The 25,031-nt window shown below is 35.5% G+C and overlaps 1 protein-coding gene and 1 long non-coding RNA gene across 4 annotated transcripts in view; one reads left to right on the forward strand and one right to left on the reverse strand.

Annotated features, from left to right (window-relative positions):
• The window catches only part of LOC143234427 (uncharacterized), a 72,740-nt gene that overhangs the window by 27,144 nt on the left and 20,565 nt on the right, over window positions 1-25,031 (reverse strand). The window contains exon 4 of one of the 3 annotated variants that reach the window (XR_013018649.1): window positions 16,667-16,841. The exons of the other annotated variants lie outside the window; for them this stretch is intronic. This is a non-coding gene — a long non-coding RNA (uncharacterized LOC143234427). Of the gene's footprint in view, window positions 1-16,666; window positions 16,842-25,031 lie in introns of those variants that run through there. 3 annotated transcript variants of the gene reach the window in all.
• LOC143234426 (zinc finger MIZ domain-containing protein 1-like) overlaps window positions 1-25,031 on the forward strand; it is a 140,361-nt gene that overhangs the window by 6,957 nt on the left and 108,373 nt on the right. The gene's annotated exons all lie outside the window — the stretch shown is intronic.

Here is a 25,031-nt window from a genome sequence, read left to right on the forward strand (position 1 = left end):
AAGAACTGACGATATTCCTTGTGGTGTCGGGTACTGCTAGTTGGCTGTCTTTCCGCCCCACTCGTTATTAGTCTGAGATTAAGAACGACTGTACTGACTCCTAGTGGTTCATGTTGCCGTTTATGCGCATAAGACAGCATGAAGGATGGATCTATTTGTTTAAAAGGTAGGAGTATTTGCTCTTACACTCTATGACGTCAGTCTAACCTTGACATAGTTTATAACATACTTGTCTTCTCAGCCGTGGGGGCGTTAAAAATGTGACGGTCAGTCTACCTATTCATTGTTTAAAGAGTAGCCCAAGAGTTGGCGGTGGGTGGGGATGACTAGCTGCCATCCCTCTAGTGCGTAACTAATAAATTATGGACGGCTGGCGCAAATGGTTCTCGTGTAGTTTTGCGTTAAATTTAAAAACAAACAAAGAGAAATTCGTCTGTTTGTGAACACAAGTTAAAATCAGTATTATAAATATACACACCTGGCCATACGAAATGTGGTAGGAGGTTAAAGATATTAACAATAGTGTTTAGTTGGTACGAGTTTAAAGAGATGTGCTTGCATCATTAACACTAGTGTTCAGTGCTCCGGTTGAGGTTAAATTACTCACGTGTTAAAAAACGTCAGAGACACTCTGTATAATTGACATAGTTTTCTGTTTTTTCGTGATATCTACCAGTCTTCTATTGTCATCAGACGATCTGTAAACTGATTGGTTGATTATTAGTGACATGGAACATTCAGGTCCTGACACAGATCATTTTCATCATAAGTGACATCTATGTTCCCTCGACCCCTTCTTAGTTGACCACTAATTAAGAGGTGACCATTCATCAGTTGATGCCTTTACAACAGACGTTCGGACAGTTTGTGGGAATACATATACAAAGAAGTATCCGATAAAACAAGATGGACACAGGATTTGACAATTGTAGCAACAATGATAAACAGCTGGCATGGTGGTGCCCCTAGTGTCAAACTGGTGTAATGTGCTTTCCTGAGTCATTGTGCTAATACGTTAAGTATTATGTCGTACATTACATTTTAACTCTTGTCGTGTTTAGGTTCCAATAATAAGGTGGTAAGTAAATCAAAAAAATATATATGTAAAAATGGCTCGTTTAGGTTGAGAAAATTTTTTACGTTGAGGAGTGAACAACGTTTTGACCTTCGGTCATCGTCAGGTTAAAAAAGAGTAAGCGTTTGCTTATACTGGTTTTGATTGTATCTATTAACATGAAGGAGTCCTGCCCTATAAAAAACATTCGGACATTGACACACATCAATGATCCTGTATAATTTTGATTTGTTTTCGTATCATATAAACATTTTTCTTCAAGTGTCTAAAAACAGTTTTCTTTCGCTGATAAGATCGTTCTAAGACAATAGAATAGAAGCAGAAAACTTTGTCTACTTTTCCACGTACTAGGTGGTCGACATTTTAACCATTTTCCATCATTGGATCCGTCAGCGTTAAGGCAACACATTCGTAGAAATCGCTAGAGAATATAGCCAAACAACTACATCGGAGGTCCCTCAAATGCCATTCGTTTCTTCTTTTCTCGACGCATTTCTCACTTGAGTGAAACGGCGACTCGTCAAAAGATTAAAATGTTGTAATCTCTCTCTGTAAACTCTTTTTTAAACTGTCTTTTAGTTGATGAGTTGAGAAGCCCAATTTCTATGAGCAAAACTATACTGAAAATCCGCCTTACTTGTAGAGTAGGAGGCAAAGCCTTCCTTTCTTTGCTCATCAGAGACAAAGGCGAACTTTCACGGCCTGACTCAGATCGGTACGGCAGTCAGTGCCCATGCTTTGGCCGCAAGGGAAGTTTGACCCTAGCTTGTAAGGAAGGTCTTACAGATACATACATATATATACATCACGCTGCACCGTTGTCCCAACGATAACTTGTTTACACTCTACAATAGCAAGAAAACTAGGGAGGAAACATTCAAGGGCATGGAGTAAACAGTTTACGCTAGGACTAACATGGTTCGTCATGCTACTGACTGTATTTTGTTTTCCGATACATAGCCTAGCGAAAAAACAAATTTTCTTTCTTTTGTCAAAGTCCATTTTGGTTTCATAACATCAGCTATTTTATTTGCTAACCTAATAAGCGTCTGTTTACCAAGAAAGTGATAATAAAACTATAAGGTCAGTTGTAGTTGTCATTCTTACTGGCTCAATTTGGTTAGTTGTAGTTGTTCTCATTCTTACTAGCTCGACTTAAGTTGCATTTTTTTTTTTTTTATAAATCAGTAAAATTGTCAAAGGTGTCCCTCCCCCCAGATACAAAGTGCTTCTCCCGATTTTGAGGGCCAGCTAACATTCAGCTAACCAGATAATACTAATGGGTCGTTGGTTGAACAGATAAAACACCCTGCACTTACTCGAATCTCGTATCAACTCTTGAGATTTAGGGTTAAAAAACTAAAGGGTGTAGGACACACAAGTATCAACTCTGAGACTTAGGGTTAAATAATTAATGGTGTAGTAGACAAAAGTATCAACTCTGAAAGTTAGGGCTAAGTGATTAACTAATGTAGGAGACAGAAGTATCAACTCTGTGACTTAGGGTTAAGCGATTAAATGGTGTAGGAGAGACAATAAGCATCTCTGAATAAGAAAGGTGCAGTAGCTAATGGTTGTAGGAGGAATAAATATGAACTTATCGAGTGCAAATTAATGTTAATCTACATAAATTATCTTTGCTTAAGATAATATCATGGTAAAAAAGGATGAAACAATTCTAAACAAATAAACTTTCTCTCGATCAATTATATAAAGTTCTTATTTAGTCCTAAGGTTCCAGAGAGTTCTAAATGATTCATGCCTAACATGGAGCATCACAAATAAAAATATATTCAGAGAAGTTAACTTCAATATTTAAAGAGTGTGTGTTTTTCTTATAGCAAAGCCACAACAGGCTATCTGCTAACCACCGAGGGTTATCTAACCCCTGATTTCAGCGTTGTAAATCCGTAGACGTATCGCTGTACTAGCGGGGAGGGGGTAAATATTTAAAGATAGATTATAATAAAAATATAAAGAAATGTAATACGAAATAATGTACAAAATATAGAAAAATGCGTTTCGTTTGTGATTTAAATTTATCCCATTTACTAATACATGAACAAGAACAGACGTTCCTGTATTTTCATTGGTTTGTTTGCCTGGTTGTTTTTGAATTTCGCGCAAAGCTACACGAGGGCTATCTGCGCTAGCCGTCCCTAATTTAGCAGTGTAAGACTAGAGGGAAGGCAGCTAAACATCACCACCCATCGCCACCTCTTGGGCTGCTCTTTTACCAATGAATATTGGGATTGACTGTCACATTATAACGCCCCCACGGCTGAAATGGCAAGCATGTTTGGTGCGATAGGGATTCGAACCCGCGACCCTCAGATTACGAGTCGAACGCCTTAACCCACCTGACCATGCAGGGCCATTTTCATTAGTACACGTGTGACGTCACATATTCGTTGTATTATCATCATCATCATATTATAACTGAACTCTTGTTTGTATGTAGGATACTGGAAAAACTTTTGTTTTCCATCACGGAGAACTTTATTCATCTCCAATCTCAGGGTGCATATATGACGTCATGCATACGTCACACGCGGATTTAATGCACTTGAACCACGGGTAATCGGCTAATATTACTAATTGAACTTACTAAAATTTCATTTAATTGTATTAAAAAAAAACTATAATAAACAATGAACAACTTCTGAGAACTGGACCGGGCGTGGCCGAGTTTTCTCGTACTGTGGAACCAAAAGTTCATGATCCGAGACGAGAATCCGAAAAACAAAAAAATTACGCTCAGCACTTTTGGGCCGAGAGAGAGCTATAGCTGTAATAGTAAAATTCATACTAATTGATCTAACAAAATAAAACCAATATTTGGGTGGCGAGTGATGCTGAGTAGCTGCTGCCTTCCCTGTAGCCTATATGTAAATGGTCATTTTAGTAGTTTTCTTGCTAAAATTTAAAATGAACAGAATAAAGATGTGTATTTTCACGTATATGTTAATTCATGAGGATTACATGAACTCTGAATTTGTTACTTTATTTAAAAGTTTCAAAAAGCAGAACATGTAAGTTGGACAGTACTTTAAAAATAAAAACCGTACTGTGAGGAATAAGTTATTAACTGTTCTTACTGAATGAAATATATATATAACTTTACATATATTTTATTTATAGAAATTTAACCTCTAATGAAAGATCAATTGTTTTGTATTATTTTACTTTATGCAATAGATGGCGCTACAAGATTTCATGTTTACATAGTAAATTGATTTATATGAAACATTTTGTTGTTCTTGTTGCTAAGCGGCACATAGCTATTTGCGCTCAGCAACAACAGATATCGAAACCTAGTTTTTAGCATCTTTAGTGCAGATACTTACTGCTGAGCCACTAGGGTAGCATTAAACTACTTTCGAAATTAACAGATAAGTGCTAATTGATATCTGGTCATACAATATTCGTCTGGAAATTTTCAGTTCGGTGAGGTCATCTACTGGGCGCATCAACTGATAATAATAATAATACTATTACTGATAATAGGAAGAGGTGGAATATTGGAATCGTCACCTTAACTCAAAATGTGGAATAAGTGTGGGGTGATCTACAAAAGAGATTGAAATTGTGAGGTCAAAATGTAGATTTTTAAATAATTAAAGTGTCTAGAGAAATTCAGTTCGCTTTTCCACAATCTATAACAATAATTGGAACGATTAAACTTCGTGGCCTGGCATGGCAGGGTGGTTATTGCGCTCGAATCGCTCAGGGTCGTAGGTTCGAATTTCCGTCATACCAAACATACTCGCTCTTTCAGTCGTGGTGGCGTTATATGTGACGATCAATCCCACTATTCGTTGGTAAAAAGTAGCTCAAGAGTTGGCGGTTGGTGGTGATGACTAGCTGCCTTCCCTCTAGTCTTACACTACTATATTAGGACACTAGAGCAGACAGCTCTCGTGTAGCTTTGCGCGAAATTAAAAAAAAAATGTGATGAGTTGCATTGTTTTGACACAAAGAATGCGATTATGCGCCGTGAAACAATCTGTGATAAATACTATGCTGTCATAGATTAATGTGATAAAAACATTTATTATTATTATTAAAATAGTTTAAAAAATGCAATAGAATAATGAAAAAATTGTTCAGCTCTTGACATGTATTTTTTAATAGACCTAAAATTTGGAAATCAAAGGAGATGTGTTGTCCTAGAACTATTGACTGGTCTTTTTTGGGCATAAAGAATTGGTGGTTGTTGGATCATTAAGATGTTGATTCAGGCCTGGTGGTTGTTGGATGGTTGTTTAAAGCATTGATCCAGATCTGATCATTCCTCAACATTCTTGTCTCATCAACAAACATGACGACTTTGGAACCGCTGTCTCGCAATCGTGAAGGTGGAATTAGGATTTGAGCTAAAATGCTTCTTGGTCCAGATGAAGATACAGCTGATGATTGGACTTCCTAGAGGAAGATAAAGCTGAAGGTTGGTCGTCTCTAAAGGAAGATAGAGCTGATGGTTGGATTTCTCCAGAGGAAAAGACAGCTGATGGTTGGTCGTCTCTACAAAAAGAGACAGCTGATAGTTGGACTTCTCTACAGGAAGATACAGCTGATGGTGAGTCGTCTCTCCAGGAAGATACAGCTGATGGTTGGTCGTCTCTAGAAGAAGAGACAGCTGATGGTTGGATTTCTCTAGAGGAAAATACAGCTGATGGTTGGTTGTCTCTACAAGAAGATACAGCTGATGGTTGGTTGTCTCTACAAGAAGATACAGCTGATGGTTGGTCGTCTCTCTAGGAAGATACAGCTGATGGTTGGTCGTCTTTAGAGGAAGAGAAGCTGAAAGTTGGAATTCTCTAGAGAAAGAGACAGCTGATGTTTGGTCGCCTCTACAGAAAGATACAGCTGATGGTTGGAATTCTCTAGAAGAAGAGACAGCTGGTGGTTGAACTTCTCGAGAGGAAGATACAGCTGATGGTTTGTCGTCTCTACAAGAAGATACAGCTGATGGTTGGACTTCTTTAGAGGAAGAGACAGCTGATAGTTAGACTTCTCTAGAGGAAGAGACAGCTGATAGTTGGTTGTCTCTCCAAGAATATACAGCTGATTGTTGGATTTCTCCAGAGGAAGAGACAGCTAATGGTTGGTCGTCTCTACTGGAAGATACAACTCATAGTTGGACTTCTCTATAGGAAGAAACAGGTGATTGTTGGACTTCTCTAAAGGAAGAGACAGGTGATGGTTGAACTTCTTTAAAGGAAGAAACATTTGGTGGTTGTACGTCTCTATTCCGGTTCCCAAACAGGAAGATATATTTGTATATTATTATTTTCGAATATTTCAAGGCTGTGATGATGTCGTTACGTTTGAACCTAGGCTATAACGATGTTCTTACGTTTGAAGCTGGGCTGTACTTTTATAATTACATATAAGTACACGAATAACTTTCGCTGATAAGGTGACAAATTAGTCAGCTTAATTATTCGTTTTATTTCATATTCCTATTCACAAAAATGGAAAGCGAAATATTTTTGGTGTTTTGTGTAAAATTGTTTGATAATCTGTTTTTGAGTATAACACAACATTTAACCTGAAGATCATGGTAACAAAATTATCAAACTGTGCAAGTTCCACAAAATATTATATTATATTTTCCATAAATTAGAGCTGCACTAAGTTTGGTGATTTTATCCAACAATAAGATAGGCTTAACATCACCATAATCTGAATAATGATTCTTATAGAAAATTTAAATCTTTTGGTTTGATCAACAAAAGGGTGAGAAAGTTAGTTCATTTGTATTTGATCTTTTAACTATACAGTTAATATTTCTGTTTTCGTGACCAGTTGTAGCTAAGAAGTTTGCATGCCCGAACTGTGAATCTAAAGATTCAATGGTCGCGTCCCGTTGTCACAACAAATACTCAAAAAACAAAATGTTCGAACTTTGGTCCCTTTAGGACGTGTATTAGAGAGACTATCCAATCCCACTATTTCAATAGACAATAGATGTCCAAGAGCTCGCGATAGGTGCTGTTCATGACTAGTGGCCTTTCCCTCGTGTAAGTTTGCATGGCAACTTCAGATCCAAATACTTTTTGTTTTAGCGATGAACTGTATAAGAAATAAGAGGAACACATCTGTTACTAAATAAATGTTATTAATGTTCCACTTTTTGTTTTATGTTTTAATCACTCTTATAATTTTGTTCTTAAATCTGTCGGATCAAATTATCACCGATCAAATTATGAATATTATATTACTATCAGTTCTAAGATCTAGTGAGACATTTCATTTTACTTTAAAACTGAGAAACTCGAACAAGTCATAAAGAACAATATATTTAGGGTACTTTATAATGGGTCCGGCATGGCCAGGTGGTTAAGGCACTCGATTCGTAGTCCGAGAGTCGCAGGTTCGAATCCTCGTCACATCAAACATGCTTACCCTTTCAGCCATGGGTACGTTATAATGTGACGGCCAATCCAACTATTCGTTGGTAAAAGAGTAGCCCAAGTGTTGGCGGTGGATGGTGCTGATCAGCTGCCTTCCCTCTAGTTTTACACTGCTAAATTAGGGACGGCTAGCGCAGATAGCCCTTGTGTAACTTTGCGCGAAATTAAAAAACAAACAAGATAAAATTTTATAACAGAAAAGTTGACCCATTGGCTGCCAAAGTTTAAGACACGATGTTAACAACTTGTCTTCTAGCCCATTGATGCGCAAACTGTTGTTGTTGTGTTGTGTAGACGGTGTGCTTCCTTCTACAGACATCTAATCTCTCTTTGAAGGGTATGTAAAATTCCTTAACGAAGAAAACGATGTGTCCAGAACAGAGTTTTGTGACCATATCTCCCCTACACGTAAGCACAAAGAAAAAATTCTCGCCAACTTACAATCTCTTAGATGGGATACAAGGTTGGAGCCCCGTAAACCAGACCTCTTGTAATATATAAACTAGGTATTCTGAAACGTGTTTGATCTGGAAGTATTAAGTTCAAGGGAGGTCCAGTTCAACCTACACTTTAGGAGAATTCCACTTCTCATGAGTAACCCTGAACTCAAGTTAACCAGAGATAAGCTAGACCTTTATCACAGCGTATCAAACATACTGTTGGTGTGAACATGCTTTGTAGTCACTGGATAGTTGGAGTAAGAAACTTGAACTCAGAATTCGAAACTAAACAATTTTCGGAACACTAAGTATATTTATCTGTTACATAATGAGAACAACTGAACAGTGGCCAATGACACGTTTCCTTCACTTCACCTACCTAGTGTATGGGTTTCTCTCATAGTGACTACAAAGCACGTTCGTACCAATAGTATGTCTTGTCATGCTTTTTATGTTTGACTAAAATGAAATCACTTTATTGTAATCTGAAGAGGACTGAAAAAAATCACGACACTGATTAAATTAGTACGTGTAATAACTAGATAAAATAGGTTATTTTGAAACTGGTATCAAATAGTAATTCGCTTCTTTGGAAAGTGGCCTGGGGTGGACTATATTAGTTAGTGTGTTGGACTATGAATCCGAAAGTCCAAGCATCGCTTCCCATAGTTACAAAATCGTGCGTGTATAATTAGATTGACGGGGAAGTTGGCGGTGGGTGCTATTAATCAGCTTACTTTCCCTCTAATCTCTCAGTTCAAACAACCTTGACTTTGTTTTAACCAATAGTTCTATGTTATCTAAAGAGTTAGGAAAACAATAATTAATTCATTTTTGTGCTCACGTGTTATTTCTATGTTTAGCGTTGCTAGCAAAATTTTGGTATTTGATACAATTGTCTTTCAGTTGGTTTACATTAAACAAGGTCTAACCCTTAAAACTGCACTATCATATCTATTTACTAAACCCCTCCCCCCACTGGAACAGCGGTATGTCTAAGGACTTAAAATGCTAGAAACCGAGTCTCGATACCCATGGTGGGCAGAACACAGATAGCCCATAGTGCAGCTTTGTACTTAAATTCAAAATACTGTTCACAAGGTTGGGTATAAGTCTGGTAAATACTGTGTTTGTACAATAAATATTATCACTTCTAGGGTACAATATACATTGTTTTTATTGTACTAATTTATTGGCTAACAGTGTCCCGTGCTAGATGGTACTCTTTGATTGCCGGGTAACAGGGAAACTCCACTGAAGAAAATTAAAGAATCGGTTTGTTTCTGGTCGCTAGAGAGAAGACTGTTTTTTGTATGTGAAATTTGATAAATATTTCTGTTCCATCTGTAAACAGACCTTCAACTACAGTGGAGCGCCGTTAAGCCACGGTATTTGGGGGGTCAACCTGCTTAACCGCGGCTTAAGTGGTCTGCGGCTTAAACCTTTGTGACTGAAAAGCCGAAGTCGCCAACAGCTCCGCCGAGGAGCCTCATCCGGGCCATTGCGTGATCATTATAATATTAATATATAGACTATTCAGATACAATTGACAAGTGCCGTTTTAACACAAACGACCAATGCATTGCGATGGTTCGCTTTTCCCCTTTTTAATAAATAAAATATACAACACAATTTTGATTAAGATTTATTAATTATATAAATATTACAATAAAAATAAACCTTTTTTTTGTAAAATTTCGTCTTCTCGTGTTACATGCAGGCCACCATTTTAAATCTCGTGGTAGCGATATTGCGCAGTTGCATAAATTATTAAATTTTTAATACCTAATTTATTAACTGGCAGTTAAACAATAAGCAAAAACAAATAAAATACATTTCAAACCATTTTATTTCACATTTTTAAAAACATAACAAATATAAACAAAAAAGTTAGTTTCATGCTGAGTTATGAGAGTGTGAGAAACTTTAAAAAGCCAGGTAGTAGATTTAATACATCAAAAATTTTGGGACAAGACTTGCTACAGCGGCTTAAGCGATTTCGCGGTTAATTGGTCTGCGGCTTAATGGCGCTCCACTGTAATGTCTGACGTTAATATTGCGATATCTGTTAGCACACGGTGGTTGTGAAGCAGTGAACATCGATTTCGTTTTGATTACTTTATAATAACTGATAAACCATCCAGCAGTATATGTGTGTGTGTTTTCTCATTGCAAAGCCACATTGGGCGATCTGCTGAGTCCACCGAGGGGAATCGAACCCCTGATTTTAGCGTTGTAAATTCGTAGACTTACCGCTGCACTAGCGGAGGACCCATCTACCTGTAACAATAAACATAAAAAGCTATAATTTGTTTGTTTTGGAAATTTGCACAAAGCTACTCGAGGGCTATCTGTGCTAGCCGTCCCTAATTTAGCAGTGTAAGACTAGAGGGAAGGCAGCTAGTCATCACCACCCACCGCCAACTCTTGGGCTACTCTTTTACCAACGAATAGTGGAATTGACCGTCACATTATAACGCCCCCACGGCTGGGAGGGCGAGCATGTTTGGCGCGACCGGGATGCGAACCCGCGACCCTCAGATTACGATTCGCACGCCTTAACACGCTTGGCCATGCCGGGCCAAAAGCTATAATAACATACGTAAAAAAACTATGGCAATACACATAAAAATCAGGCTACAATAATACACACAAAAATAAAGCCTTAATAATACACATAAAATAAAGTTATAACAGTACACATAAAATCAAGCTACAATAATGCACATAAAATCAGGTTACAATAATACACGTTAAATCAGTGCCAGCTTGATTGTAACTATTTTTGTCCGATAGCAAAAAAAAGAGACAAAAGAAAGCACGCTTTGACCTCTGACTACATAAGTGATGTAGGTTCAGTGTGACCGACCACTGACTACATAAGTGATGTAGGTTCAGTGTGACCGACCACTGACTACATAAGTGATGTAGGTTCAGTGTGACTGACCTCTGACTACATAAGTGATGTAGGTTCAATGTGACCGACCACTGACTACATAAGTGATGTAGGTTCAATGTGACCGACCACTGACTACATAAGTGATGTAGGTTCAGTGTGACCGTCATTATTTTATTGACTGTTTGACACGTCGATAAAAGTGTGCAATACAAGATTTCATTAATACCGTAAAAGTTGCAGTTTTATATAGTGAACTCGCGGTGTTAAATAGTGAAATTTGTAGTGTTTTATATACACGTTTGTCACAAGAACACCGATTTAGTGAATATTAATTAGATTCTGTAATTAAGTCCTGAAAATTAGTTGAGAAGTACTTTAAGTATAGTTTCATATAACACCAAACACAGCGTTGTTGTTGTTTTCATAATCGACTGATGTAAATACTTTCAATGAACACGTTGTATATTCCCCATTGGGTACTTACGAAAGGCCCCGTCGGCAGCCACGCACAAAGCAAAAATGTTATTATAAATAGTTTTTAGTGGAAACCCGTATTAGGTCAGTAAGTAACGATGTGTTAGGGTGTTATCAAACGCACATTACTATTACAGCAATACTAGAAGCCGATCTTTCTATAATCTGACCGAACTTGTTGGTAAAAATCTGTTGGTTATTCATTTTATTATTATTCTGTTGATATGAAAACTATGTTTCAAAATTAATATGCAATAGCACAAACGTCCCTTTTGCGTTTCTCTTTATGCGTAAGCCCAAAACATGACATTTAGTATATATATTTATGTTAAAGACCTTGTAAAGTCTTTGTTTTGGCTCTTGTAAGCTCAGCATGTTCAGAGTCTCTTACGGACAGGATGAGGGACCTGCAATTATCTTCAAGTTTTTTCTCATGTGAAATCTCTGCGTTTGTTAGTTTACAAAAAAAAGAAGAAACTCACGCGGGAAGTTTTATCTAGAGGTGTAATAATGCGCCTTTAATCCATTCTCGCCCATAAGTTTTGGCTAGAACACTCCAACTGGACCACTTTAAGATCAAAATGTACCGATTCGGCAATAAGAGACTTGAGACGTCACGTGGTAAGGATAATACACGACGTTTGGTGCGTGGTGTTCGTGTGAGTTGAGTGGCCACGCTAGCCTGGTTCATTGTGACTTTTAGAACTCTGGTGGAAATGTTTACTACCAGATAAATAAAGTGACATGGCCAAGTTGAAGCAGACAAGCCTGGAGGGTCTGAGATGTTTATTGATTCCTGGTTTTCTTGTCTTCATGTAGACAACTGAATCGTGCACATGATTACAAAGAAATAATAATATCATTTTTAATATTTGTTTAGAATAAATCATTTATAATCAGCACGTTCTGAGAATATACCTAATCTACAGAATTTACTGTAGGAAAAATATCCTGATAGCTCCAATCACAGATGTTTACTTCTAGTTTATCCCTAGGCATTGTCTTCATATTGTTGTTTACTTCTAGGTTATCTACAGACATTGTCTTCATATTGTTGTTTACTTCTAGGTTATCTACAGACATTCTCTGCATATTGTTGTTTACTTCTAGGTTATCTACAGACATTCTTTGCATATTGCTGTTTACTTCTAGGTTATCTACAGACATTCTCTGCATATTGCTGTTTACTTCTAGGTTATCTACAGACATTCTCTTCATACTGATGTTTCTTCTAGGTTATCTACAGACATTATCTGCATATTGTTGTTTACTTCTAGGTTATCTACAGACATTCTCTGCATATTGCTGTTTACTTCTAGGTTATCTACAGACATTCTCTTCATACTGTTGTTTCTTCTAGGTTATCTACAGACATTCTCTTCATACGGATGTTTACTTTTAGGTTATCTACAGACATTCTCTGCATATTGTTGTTTACTTCTAGGTTATCTACAGACATTCTCTGCATATTGATGTTTACTTCTAGGTTATCTACAGACATTCTCTGCATATTGTTGTTTACTTCTAGGTTATCTACAGACATTCTCTTCATACGGATGTTTACTTCTAGGTTATCTACAGACATTCTCTTCATACGGATGTTTACTTCTAGGTTATCTACAGACATTCTCTGCATATTGTTGTTTACTTTTAGGTTATCTACAGACATTCTCTGCATATTGTTGTTTACTTCTAGGTTATCTACAGACATTCTCTTCATACGGATGTTTACTTTTAGGTTATCTACAGATATTCTCTGCATATTGTTGTTTACTTTTAGGTTATCTACAGACATTCTCTGCATATTGTTGTTTACTTCTAGGTTATCTACAGACATTCTCTGCATATTGATGTTTACTTCTAGGTTATCTACAGACATTGTCTTCATATTGTTGTTTACTTCTAGGTTATCTACAGAATGTCTACAGACAATCTACAGACATCTGCAGAGATCTACATATTGATGTTTACTTCTAGGTTATCTACAGACATTCTCTTCATATTGTTGTTTACTTCTAGGTTATCTACAGACATTCTCTTCATACGGATGTTTACTTCTAGGTTATCTACAGACATTCTCTTCATACGGATGTTTACTTTTAGGTTATCTACAGACATTCTCTGCATATTGTTGTTTACTTTTAGGTTATCTACAGACATTCTCTGCATATTGTTGTTTACTTCTAGGTTATCTACAGACATTCTCTGCATATCGTTGTTTACTTCTAGCTTATCTACAGACATTCTCTTCATACTGATGTTTCTTCTAGGTTATCTACAGACATTCTCTTCATACTGATGTTTCTTCTAGGTTATCTACAGACATTCTCTGCATATTGTTGTTTACTTCTAGCTTATCTACAGACATTCTCTGCATATTGTTGTTTACTTCTAGGTTATCTACAGACATTCTCTGCATATTGTTGTTTACTTCTAGGTTATCTACAGACATTCTCTTCATACTGATGTTTCTTCTAGGTTATCTACAGACATTCTCTGCATATTGTTGTTTACTTTTAGGTTATCTACAGACATTCTCTGCATATTGTTGTTTACTTCTAGGTTATCTACAGACATTCTCTGCATATTGTTGTTTACTTCTAGGTTATCTACAGACATTCTCTTCATACTGATGTTTCTTCTAGGTTATCTACAGACATTCTCTTCATACTGATGTTTCTTCTAGGTTATCTACAGACATTCTCTGCATATTGTTGTTTACTTCTAAGTTATCTACAGACATTCTCTGCATATTGTTGTTTACTTCTAGGTTATCTACAGACATTCTCTGCATATTGTTGTTTACTTCTAGGTTATCTACAGACATTCTCTTCATACTGATGTTTCTTCTAGGTTATCTACAGACATTGTCTTCATATTATTTTTTACTTTTAGGTTATCTACAGACATTCTCTGCATATTGATGTTTACTTCTAGGTTATCTACAGACATTGTCTTCATATTGTTGTTTACTTCTAGGTTATCTACAAAATGTCTACAGACAATCTACAGACATCTGCAGAGATCTACATATTGATGTTTACTTCTAGGTTATCTACAGACATTCTCTTCATATTGTTGTTTACTTCTAGGTTATCTACAGACATTCTCTTCATACGGATGTTTACTTCTAGGTTATCTACAGACATTCTCTTCATACGGATGTTTACTTCTAGGTTATCTACAGACATTCTCTGCATATTGTTGTTTACTTCTAGGTTATCTACAGACATTCTCTTCATACGGATGTTTACTTTTAGGTTATCTACAGATATTCTCTGCATATTGTTGTTTACTTTTAGGTTATCTACAGACATTCTCTGCATATTGTTGTTTACTTCTAGGTTATCTACAGACATTCTCTGCATATCGTTGTTTACTTCTAGGTTATCTACAGACATTCTCTTCATACTGATGTTTCTTCTAGGTTATCTACAGACATTCTCTGCATATTGTTGTTTACTTTTAGGTTATCTACAGACATTCTCTGCATATTGTTGTTTACTTCTAGGTTATCTACAGACATTGTCTTCATATTATTGTTTACTTCTAGCTTATCTACAGACATTCTCTTCATACTGATGTTTCTTCTAGGTTATCTACAGACATTCTCTTCATACTGATGTTTCTTCTAGGTTATCTACAGACATTATCTGGATATTGTTGTTTACTTCTAGCTTATCTACAGACATTCTCTGCATATTGTTGTTTACTTCTAGGTTATCTACAGACATTCTCTGCATATTGTTGTTTACTTCTAGGTTATCTACAGACATTCTCTTCATACTGATGTTTCTTCTAGGTTATCTACAGACATTCTCTTCATACTGATGTTTCTTCTAGGTTATCTACAGACATTCTCTGCATATTGTTGTTTACTTCTAGGTTATCTACAGACATTCTCTGCATATTGTTGTTTACTTCTAGGTTATCTACAGACATTCTCTTCATACTGATGTTTCTTCTAGGTTATCTACAGACATTCTCTTCATACGGATGTTTACTTCTAGGTTATCTACAGACATTGTCTTCATATTGTTGTTTACTTCTAGGTTATCTACAGAATGTCTACAGACATCTGCAGAGATCTACATATTGATGTTTACTTCTAGGTTATCTACAGACATTCTCTTCATATTGTTGTTTACTTCTAGGTTATCTACAGACATTCTCTTCATACGGATGTTTACTTCTAGGTTATCTACAGACATTCTCTGCATATTGTTGTTTACTTCTAGGTTATCTACAGACATTCTCTTCATACGGATGTTTACTTTTAGGTTATCTACAGACATTCTCTGCATATTGTTGTTTACTTTTAGGTTATCTACAGACATTCTCTGCATATTGTTGTTTACTTCTAGGTTATCTACAGACATTCTCTGCATATCGTTGTTTACTTCTAGGTTATCTACAGACATTCTCTTCATACTGATGTTTCTTCTAGGTTATCTACAGACATTCTCTGCATATTGTTGTTTACTTTTAGGTTATCTACAGACATTCTCTGCATATTGTTGTTTACTTCTAGATTATCTACAGACATTGTCTTCATATTATTGTTTACTTCTAGCTTATCTACAGACATTCTCTTCATACTGATGTTTCTTCTAGGTTATCTACAGACATTCTCTTCATACTGATGTTTCTTCTAGGTTATCTACAGACATTCTCTGCATATTGTTGTTTACTTCTAGGTTATCTACAGACATTCTCTGCATATTGTTGTTTACTTCTAGGTTATCTACAGACATTCTCTTCATACTGATGTTTCTTCTAGGTTATCTACAGACATTCTCCTCATACTGATGTTTCTTCTAGGTTATCTACAGACATTCTCTGCATATTGTTGTTTACTCCTAGGTTATCTACAGACATTCTCTGCATATTGTTGTTTACTTCTAGGTTATCTACAGACATTCTCTGCATATTGTTGTTTACTTCTAGGTTATCTACAGACATTCTCTGCATATTGTTGTTTACTTCTAGGTTATCTACAGACATTCTCTGCATATTATTGTTTACTTCTAGGTTATCTACAGACATTCTCTGCATATTATTGTTTACTTCTAGGTTATCTACAGACATTGTCTTCATATTGTTGTTTACTTCTAGGTTATCTACAGACATTCTCTTTATACTGATGTTTCTTCTAGGTTATATACAGACATTGTCTTCATATTATTGTTTACTTCTAGGTTATCTACAGACATTGTCTTCATATTATTGTTTACTTCTAGGTTATCTACAGACATTGTCTTCATACGGATGTTTCTTCTAGGTTATCTACAGACATTGTCTTCATACTGATGTTTCTTCTAGGTTATCTACAGACATTATCTTCATATTGATGTTTACTTCCAGGTTATCTAAAGGTAATCTTTGCATATTGCTGTTGACTTCTAGGTTATCTGTAGGTAATTTCTTCATATTGTTGTTTTCCTCTAAGTAATCTCTCCATATTGTTATTTTCTTCAAGGTGAATCTTCCATATGTTTATGATGCTGCTTACGTCAAATGTCGTTAGCTTTGTACTAAATTAGAAAACCAATTAGAAGAAAAAATTACACGATATGTATCAAAAGGACTAATAAGTAGATATCATGTTTTCTCTAAGCCCTTTTTCTACTGACACACCTGCCTTTAGTCATTTAGAGTATTTATACAAAAACGGTTATAGGTTATTAAAAATAGTCATCCCTAATGTAGCAGTGTAAGACTAGAGGGAAGACAGCTAGTAATCAACGCCCACCGTCAACTCTTGGGCTACTCTTTTATCAACGAATAGTGGGATTGAACATTACATTATAACACCTTCATGGCTGAAAAGGCAAATATATTTGGTGTGACCGTGATTCGAACCTGCGACCCTCGGATTATGAGTAGAGTGCCTTAACCACCTAGCCATGTTGGGCCTAATAGAAAGTAACCCGTGAATAACGAATCACAGTTGTAATAACAAGGATTTGTTCATGCCTTATATTCCCTTTTTATTTAATTGTGGTGCCCTCTGAATTAAGGAATTCATAATTAATTTTTATTATAAATAATTTTAAAAACAACTACCTTGCGACAACGTAACTCGAACATAGGTTGATAAAATTTGTGGGAAAAAAATTACAATTTATTCATAGTAGCTGAAAGTGATTAAAATAATGTTTTCATAAAGTGTCTTTACCTTCTGTATGAATACAATGATTTAAGCCTTTAGGAATTCCGTTTTGATCTTTCACATGTAAGGTTTTTAATCCCTCTCAGTTATATATTAATTAGTTTTATTTTTACTTTGAACTCTTATTCAAAATACGAAGTTTTTGTGCTGCTATTGGCTGCTGTTTTCCAACATTTCATCTTTTGATATACGTTTCAAATTCTGATTTCTTGTGAACAAACTTTCTAATGTTTTGTTTTCATTACCATCCGAAGTACGTAGCTAGTAATTAACTTATTGTTGTGAAATTATATCATAGTGGAAGTCAGTAGTAACCACTTGCTTGAATTACGAACGTTGAAAAAACAAACAGTTGTTACGTTACTGTGGTAATTTGTTGGAAATTGATTCTACAGATAAGAAACTGAAATAAATCAGATAACCCACACAAACAATGATAGTGCATTGACTGTACGTAGAAAAACCGGATGTTTAATAGAAGGTCGTAGAAGAACCGATAAATAAACCCAAAAGAAAGACGAGTTTAACAGGTCAACCATCGTGGTTGTGGTAGGTTACAGGTCAACCATCGTGGTTGTGGTAGGTTGTCGCTCTAACAGGTCAACCATCGTGGTTGTGGTAGGTTGTCGCTCTAACAGGTCAACCATCGTGGTTGTGGTAGGTTGTCGCTCTAACAGGTCAACCATCGTGGTTGTGGTAGGTTGTCGCTCTAACAGGTCAACCATCGTGGTTGTGGTAGGTTGTCGCTCTAACAGGTCAACCATCGTGGTTGTGGTAGGTTGTCGCTCTAACAGGTCAACCATCGTGGTTGTGGTAGGTTGTCGCTCTAACAGGTCAACCATCGTGGTTGTGGTAGGTTGTCGCTCTAACAGGTCAACCATCGTGGTTGTGGTAGGTTGTCGCTCTAACCTTACCTTCATTATGATGTAGTAAACATTGCGTTCTTTCCGATTCCTTTTAACATGTTAAATAATTTGTTTATTTGAGATGATGGTTGATCGACGCTCGAAACCTTACCTTCTCTGTTTCTGTTTATTATTCGTATTTACATTTGTTTATTATGTGAATATTAACTTGATTTTTTGTTATTATCATACTAAATAAAACATGGCTCATTTGGCCCGGCATGGCCAGGCGGGTTAAGGCGTTCGACTCCCGGTCGCACCAAACATGATCGCCCTTTCAGCCGTGGGGGCATTATAATGTTATGGTCAATCCCACTATTCGTTGGTAAAAAAAAAAATAGTCCAAGAATTGGAGGTGGGTGGTGGTAACTAGCTGCCTTCCCTCTAGTCTTACACTGCTAAATTAGGGACGGCTAGCACAGATAGCCCTCGAGTAGCTTTGCGCGAAATTCGAACAAACAAACAAATATGGCTCATTTATTTTCTTGCAGGCTGTAAGAACTACCAGACAACCCCACCACCACAAAACACACAAACTTGTCAAACTTCAGAATGTCTCCAGTTTGCATTCCTCTCTTCAAACTGGAGAATAAATGTCATAAAACTGATAAAAATGTACTGTACACTTCCTTGTTCGAGTTCACATCTTAACATGTCGCATCAGACCTAGTGGTAGACGGAACACCAGTATTAAACATAACCGATATATTGTAGTTGTGGAATTATAATGTATTATTCTTTGCTTTCACTCAGCATTAGGACTGTAGCTGTGAGAGATATAAATATGGATTGGGTTTCGTAGTTGTTATTAGTTTCTGAAACGGCTTGTCTTCAAAATAACAATAATGTATCTAATATAAACGTACATATATCAAAGGACGTTATAAGTATATGTTTAGTGTAGTGAGTAAATGACAAACGAAAAATAAACAAACCTGTATTTATCGTTCACCACTACAGTCTAGTTTGTCCTTGTAAAGGGTTAGTTATTGGGCTTGGAATTCCCCGAAACCAGTAGAAAGCAGTGACTAGTGACGAATCGAATTATACATTGAACTTCACATTATCTTAAGCATTGAAAAGAACGTTGAAATCAGCGACAGGAACTTCGATAAATGAACTCATTCAGGACTTCTGTGCAAAAGAAACTTATAGGGTTGCATAAACTGGACAAGTAACGAAGAATATATAAAAACAGGAGTGTAGCAGAGGACAACAAAAGCTGTTCTCAGAATCAGACAATAACCTCATTAACTACGAAAAACAGGAATGTTTTGAGAATCAGATAATAACCTCATTAACCAAAGAAACAGGAACATTCTCAGAATCAGACAATAACCTCATTAATTACAAAACAGGAACATTCTCAGAATCAGACAATAACCTCATTAATTACAAAAACAAGAATATTCTTAGAATCAGGCAATAACCTCATTAACTACATAAACAGGAACATTCTCAGAATCAGACAATAACCTCAGTAACTACAAAAACAGGAACATTCTTAGAATCAGACAATAACCTCATTAACTACATAAACAGGAACATTTTCATAATCAGACAATAACCTCATTAACTACAAACAAAGAGGAATGTTCCTATGAGGTCGATAGTAAAACTCATACTATAGACTCTCTAGGTGGTGAGCACCGGCTAACTTGTTACAGTCACTGTCTCTAGGTTATCAACATTACCTTAAAACTCATTAGCTGCTACAGTTACCTGTCTCTATGATGTTAGTTTAAACTAGTATAAACTATCAACACCTGTAAAGCACTATTATGTTCCTCTGTATTTAGCGACTGATAAAACGGCTCTCAGTTTGAGGGTAGACTGGTAGAGATCCTGATAAGTAATAAAATTAAATCGAGGATGCACGCGCCCCACACTTGGTATTGCTTGTGTACTTAAGTATAACTAATAAAGAAGGACCTCATAAATTCATTTTCTCTAATCTTGCCTAAGAGTATTTCACTGAAGCGGCTACTGAGGATTCCATCTGGTTTCTATTATCGAGACTTCAATCACGTTTCCATCCGGGTTCAAAATCTGGAAGCCAATCATTTTGGAGATGTTTTTAAGGTACATTAGTACGGTGTTTCCATGTAGAAATACCTGGAAAAAATGGAAGAACGTTTGAAAAATCACTAAAATGAAAGTAAACCTCACGATTGAAGGGGAATCTCGCCGAGCTCTATTCCAGTAGCCAGGTCTGAACGTTCAGCCATCTTGACTCACCTTTACATTGTTTATTTTACGTTTTTATTGATATAAACAATCAGAAACAAAAGGTTATTTTTAACTGTTCCATTTTAAACCAAAGGTTGTTAGAGTGTCAAAGGCAAAGGAATGAATGTAATAAAATATTTACATATTTTCATGGCATTACCATTCCTAACGCCTCGTGCATTCTGGGAAGTTTACTGGCTTCTACGTGGTTGTAACATTGATACTAGTCTAAGTAAGATTCGAAAATTCTACACAAACGACCTACGTGAAATTGCGTAGGTAAACATTATTCAACGAAGCGTCATACGCTTCATTCAAACCGTTAATAAGCCGGTAATTAACATCACAGTCTATAGCGTGCTGTCGCTGGTTGACTAAGCCTACCACTGTAACAGATACACCACCAAATTCTCTGTTCACGACACATCAAGTTTGTTTTAAATATTCCCTTTAATAACCCTTCCTCTCATTACATTTTAAAGTTATCTCTTTCCAAGTTTGAATTACCATTTTTAAAAAAATTTATTCAGATACTTGTATTCGAGTTACTTAGCCTACTCGACTGAGATGTTTAACCATGGTTATAATTAAAATATGGTGATATAGTTTCTAAAATGGAATGTAGGTAATATTAACTGTTTATGTGGACGTAATCATTATTATTAATTTGCTTTAGTTACACAAAAAATAAATCAATCCATAAATTTGATAAATGCAGATGTATTTGTTAGTTTTAATTTTAAAAGCAACTTCTGATGGTGTGATATAAACTACGTATAAGACTATTTTTATTCTGTGCGTTACATACATCTGTACTTGTTCTGTTCTACTACATGTGCCACTATGAAAAATGCTATAATGTTGTTTGTTTTTTTTATATTTTAATCTGCGAGCAAATAAATTACGTTAACGTTCCAAACTCTTTACTGAGGGTCGCGAGTTCGAATCCCCACCAAACCAAACATGTCCGCCCTTTTATCCATTGAGACGTTATAATGTCAAGGTCAATCCTACTGTTCGTTGGTAAAATAATAGCCCAAGAGTTAGCAGTGGGTGGTGATGACTAGCTGCCTTCCCTCTAATCTTACACTACTAAATTAGAGACTCATGATTAAAATAAAAAATAAACAACTGCTTATTCTAAACAAGCCTTCTAGCTTATTACTAACATTTAGGTTGCTGTACCTTCAGCTAAGCCTAAAAGACACACACATAAAAACTCTACAAGTATAAAACTTCATTTTCTAATAAACGAGTAAAATAAAAATATCCAGTTGTGATAGACCCGGTGTGAATTATATTTCACTTTCTGATAAACTAGTGAAACAAAAGTGTCTAGTTGTGAGAGACCTGGTATGAATTTTACTTTACTTTCTAATAAACTAGTGAAACAAAAGTGTCTAGTTGTGAGAGACCTGGTATGAATTTTACTTTACTTTCTAATAAACTAGTGAAACAAAAGTGTCTAGTTGTGAGAGACCTGGTATGAATTTTACTTTACTTTCTAATAAACTAGTGAAACAAAAGTGTCTAGTTGTGATAGACCTGGTATGAATTTTACTTTACTTTTGATAAACTAGTGAAACAAAAGTGTCTAGTTGTGATAGACCTGGTATGAATTTTACTTTACTTTTGATAAACTAGTGAAACAAAAGTGTCTAGTTGTGATAGACCTGGTATGAATTTTACTTTACTTTTGATAAACTAGTGAAACAAAAGTGTCTAGTTGTGATAGACCTGGTATGAATTTTACTTTACTTTCTAATAAACTAGTGAAACAAAAGTGTCTAGTTGTGAGAGACCTGGTGTGAATTTTACTTTACTTTCTGATAAACTAGTGAAACAAAAGTGTCTAGTTGTGAGAGACCTGGTATGAATTTTACTTTACTTTCTAATAAACTAGTGAAACAAAAGTGTCTAGTTGGGAGAGACCTGGTATGAATTTTACTTTACTTTCTGATAAACTAGTGAAACAAAAGTGTTTAGTTGTGAGAGACCTGGTATGAATTTTACTTTACTTTCTAATAAACTAGTGAAACAAAAGTGTCTAGTTGTGAGAGACCTGGTATGAATTTTACTTTACTTTCTAATAAACTAGTGAAACAAAAGTGTCTAGTTGTGAGAGACCTGGTATGAATTTTACTTTACTTTCTGATAAACTAGTGAAACAAAAGTGTCTAGTTGTGAGAGACCTGGTATGAATTTTACTTTACTTTCTGATAAACTAGTGAAACAAAAGTGTCTAGTTGTGAGAGACCTGGTATGAATTTTACTTTACTTTCTGATAAACTAGTGAAACAAAAGTGTCTAGTTGTGAGAGACCTGGTATGAATTTTACTTTACTTTCTGATAAACTAGTGAAACAAAAGTGTTTAGTTGTGAGAGACCTGGTATGAATTTTACTTTACTTTCTAATAAACTAGTGAAACAAAAGTGTCTAGTTGTGAGAGACCTGGTATGAATTTTACTTTACTTTCTAATAAACTAGTGAAACAAAAGTGTCTAGTTGTGAGAGACCTGGTATGAATTTTACTTTACTTTCTGATAAACTAGTGAAACAAAAGTGTCTAGTTGTGATAGACCTGGTATGAATTTTACTTTACTTTCTGATAAACTAGTGAAACAAAAGTGTCTAGTTGTGAGAGACCTGGTGTAAATTTTACTTTACTTTCTGATAAACTAGTGAAACAAAAGTGTCTAGTTGTGAGAGACCTGGTATGAATTTTACTTTACTTTCTGATAAACTAGTGAAACAAAAGTGTCTAGTTGTGATAGACCTGGTATGCATTTTACTTTACTTTCTAATAAACTAGTGAAACAAAAGTGTCTAGTTGTGAGAGACCTGGTATGAATTTTACTTTACTTTTGATAAACTAGTGAAACAAAAGTGTCTAGTTGTGAGAGACCTGGTATGAATTTTACTTTACTTTCTAATAAACTAGTGAAACAAAAGTGTCTAGTTGTGAGAGACCTGGTGTGAATTTTACTTTACTTTCTGATAAACTAGTGAAACAAAAGTGTCTAGTTGTGAGAGACCTGGTATGAATTTTACTTTACTTTCTAATAAACTAGTGAAACAAAAGTGTCTAGTTGGGAGAGACCTGGTATGAATTTTACTTTACTTTCTGATAAACTAGTGAAACAAAAGTGTTTAGTTGTGAGAGACCTGGTATGAATTTTACTTTACTTTCTAATAAACTAGTGAAACAAAAGTGTCTAGTTGTGAGAGACCTGGTATGAATTTTACTTTACTTTCTAATAAACTAGTGAAACAAAAGTGTCTAGTTGTGAGAGACCTGGTATGAATTTTACTTTACTTTCTGATAAACTAGTGAAACAAAAGTGTCTAGTTGTGAGAGACCTGGTATGAATTTTACTTTACTTTCTGATAAACTAGTGAAACAAAAGTGTCTAGTTGTGAGAGACCTGGTATGAATTTTACTTTACTTTCTGATAAACTAGTGAAACAAAAGTGTCTAGTTGTGAGAGACCTGGTATGAATTTTACTTTACTTTCTGATAAACTAGTGAAACAAAAGTGTTTAGTTGTGAGAGACCTGGTATGAATTTTACTTTACTTTCTAATAAACTAGTGAAACAAAAGTGTCTAGTTGTGAGAGACCTGGTATGAATTTTACTTTACTTTCTAATAAACTAGTGAAACAAAAGTGTCTAGTTGTGAGAGACCTGGTATGAATTTTACTTTACTTTCTGATAAACTAGTGAAACAAAAGTGTCTAGTTGTGATAGACCTGGTATGAATTTTACTTTACTTTCTGATAAACTAGTGAAACAAAAGTGTCTAGTTGTGAGAGACCTGGTGTAAATTTTACTTTACTTTCTGATAAACTAGTGAAACAAAAGTGTCTAGTTGTGAGAGACCTGGTATGAATTTTACTTTACTTTCTGATAAACTAGTGAAACAAAAGTGTCTAGTTGTGAGAGACCTGGTATGAATTTTACTTTACTTTCTGATAAACTAGTGAAACAAAAGTGTCTAGTTGTGAGAGACCTGGTATGAATTTTACTTTACTTTCTGATAATCTAGTGAAACAAAAGTGTCTAGTTGTGAGAGACCTGGTATGAATTTTACTTTACTTTCTGATAAACTAGTGAAACAAAAGTGTCTAGTTGTGAGAGACCTGGTATGAATTTTACTTTACTTTCTAATAAACTAGTGAAACAAAAGTGTCTAGTTGTGAGAGACCTGGTATGAATTTTACTTTACTTTCTAATAAACTAGTGAAACAAAAGTGTCTAGTTGTGATAGACCTGGTATGAATTTTACTTTACTTTCTGATAAACTAGTGAAACAAAAGTGTCTAGTTGTGAGAGACCTGGTGTAAATTTTACTTTACTTTCTGATAAACTAGTGAAACAAAAGTGTCTAGTTGTGAGAGACCTGGTATGAATTTTACT

The sequence above is a fragment of the Tachypleus tridentatus genome, chromosome 12 (assembly GCF_004210375.1).
Source record: "Tachypleus tridentatus isolate NWPU-2018 chromosome 12, ASM421037v1, whole genome shotgun sequence".
NCBI classification, from domain to species: Eukaryota; Metazoa; Arthropoda; class Merostomata; order Xiphosura; family Limulidae; genus Tachypleus; species Tachypleus tridentatus.